General features: G+C 49.8%; 1 long non-coding RNA gene across 1 annotated transcript; it reads right to left on the reverse strand.

The window, feature by feature from the left end:
- Positions 1-212: 212 nt before the first annotated feature.
- Positions 213-2,193, reverse strand: LOC310891401. Its single transcript, XR_014577554.1, has 2 exons — positions 644-2,193; positions 213-529 (listed from the first exon to the last, which is right to left on the reverse strand). It is a non-coding gene; the product is annotated as an uncharacterized lncRNA (long non-coding RNA).
- Positions 2,194-2,487: the final 294 nt, after the last annotated feature.

The following is a 2,487-nucleotide window of genomic DNA, read 5'->3' on the forward strand; positions in this document are numbered from 1 at the left end:
AAGAAACAAGTGCTTTGTCCTCTTGATATCAAAGGTAGCCACCTATAGTTACGGAACCATGCACAAGACCTTAACTCTGACCAGCAGGAAAACTTAGGACAACTGAGTGCAGATCCTGCCAATTTCTACCAGATCCAACTGTGCTTTAAGTCTCATTGCAAAGCCTCAGTTAGAAAAAGAATCACTTCGGGGTATCCAACAAGAAGAAGAGGTTTTTTTTGTTGTTGTTTTTTTTTTTTTTTTTAATATACCATAGGACTATGCAGTTCAATCATCAATCATCTTGGAAAGCTCAAGGAGGAGGTCATCCTCATCCTTCCCTGGGTCCAAGTCGAGCTCGGCTTCCAGTATGCCGTCTGAGAGTTCCCAAAGTAGCATCTCTAAATCCTCGTCTACAGATACGGGCGCGTTGCCTGTGGAACTCAGCCGGCGTGTCCTTGCTTCTTCTAGCTGGGAAGAAGCTGAAGTCGAGCTTGAGAACTCCATTGGCTCCACGGATTCTGCCTGGCTTCCAAGATGTGCTTGAGGTCTTGGCAGAGCAAGGAAGAGAACAATCAGTATATGCCATTTCTTAACGGGAAATCCCTTTTCTGCAAACCGGCTCTTAAAACCGTAGCCAACCCCTCCTGCACTTCAATCTTACCCAGGGATTGTTATTCAATTAACCCAGGGCTACATTTAGAGCCCAATATATTAGCAGGTACATTTTTCAGTTTGGGGGTTTCTCTGTGAAGCCAGAGCACCCGGAGTCTAGCAAAGATGGGAAACCAACATGGCCTCCCGGAAGCCCAGTGTCCGAGAACTACATCTCCCGGCATGCTCTGGGAAAACAATATGGACTCCCGGAAACCCGGTGGCCAAGAACTACATTTCCCAGCACTCCCCAGAAAATTGAGCCTCGCACCTTGCCGTAGGACGCCATTTTTTGCTCTGTTACATTACCGGTTTCGTGTTTATGGAGGGTTTTCCCGCCGTTTTGGGGGGTTTCCCCTCAATTTCGGGTTTTCAGCTCTCCATTTCAGAGTTCTTTCCCGCAATTTTGGGGTTCCTTCCCCTAATTTGGTGCTTCGCCCCCCCCCCCACTTTTGGGGTTCCCCCTCCATTTTGGGGATTCCCCCCAATTCCAAGCCCCCCACAATTTTGGAGGCCCCCACCATCCTTTCTTGGCCTGCCACCCTAATATTAAGGTTCTTTCCCCCAATGTTGGGGTTCTCACCACATGTTTGAGGTTCCTTCCCTTAATTTGGGGCTTAGCTCCCCGGGATCTGGGGCTTTAACCCCAATTTTGGGGGTCCCCCCCAAGTTTGGGGATTCCTCCCCAGGTCTGGGGGGGGGTCCACATTCAATTCTGGAATTTCACACTTCCATTTAAGTCTTCTTCCCCCCAATTTGGGGGTTCACCCACCCAATTTTGGGGGTTCCTCCCCTAATTTGGGGGGACCCGACCAATTTTGGGGGTCCCCCCCAATTGTAGAGTCCCCCACCCTCCTTTTTTGGGTTCCCCCCTAATATTAAAGAGTTCTTCCGCCCAATTTTGGGGGACCCCACAATTTGGCCGTTCCTTCCCCTAACTTTGGGCTTCAACCCTTCGATTTTGGGGGGGGCTCCCCCCCTCTTATTTTGGCCTTCCGCCCTAATATTAGGCCTAACCCCTAAGAACCTTGACCCCTAAGCCTATGGCAACCACGGATCTAACCCTAACCCCTACCCCAACAAACCCTAGAAACCCTAACCCTAAAAACCCTTGCAGCCCTAACCCGATAAAATTTACCACACTAAACCCCTGAAGACTGTTCTGGGGGGTCCACATTCAATTCTGGAATTTCACACTTCCATTTAAGTGTTCTTCCCCCCCAATATGGGGGTTCGCCCACGCAATTTTGGGGGTTCCTCCCCTAATTGGGGGGGACACAACCAATTTTGGGGGGGACACAACCAATTTTGGGGGGGACACAACCAATTTTAGAGTCCCCCACCCTCCTTTTTTGGGTTCCCCCCTAATATTAAAAGTTCTTCCGCCCAATTTTGGGGGACCCCACAATTTTGACGTTCCTTCCCCTAACTTGGGGCTTCAACCCTTCAATTTTGGGGGGGGCTCCCACCCTCTTATTTTGGCCTTCCGCCCTAATATTAGGCCTAACCCCTAAGAACCTTGACCCCTAACGCTATGGCAACCACAGATCTAACCCTAACCCCTACCCCAACAAACCCTAGAAACCCTAACCCTAAAAACCCTTACAGCCCTAACCCGATAAAATTTACCACACTAAACCCCTGAAGACTGTTCTGGGGGGTCCACATTCAATTCTGGAATTTCACACTTCCATTTAAGTCTTCTTCCCCCCAATTTGGGGGTTCACCCACCCAATTTTGGGGGTTCCTCCCCTAATTTGGGGGGACCCGACCAATTTTGGGGGTCCCCCCCAATTGTAGAGTCCCCCACCCTCCTTTTTTGGGTTCCCCCCTAATATTAAAGAGTTCTTCCGC

The sequence above is a fragment of the Anser anser genome, assembly GCF_964211835.1.
Source record: "Anser anser genome assembly, contig: HAP1_SCAFFOLD_162, whole genome shotgun sequence".
Lineage (NCBI taxonomy): Eukaryota > Metazoa > Chordata > Aves > Anseriformes > Anatidae > Anser > Anser anser.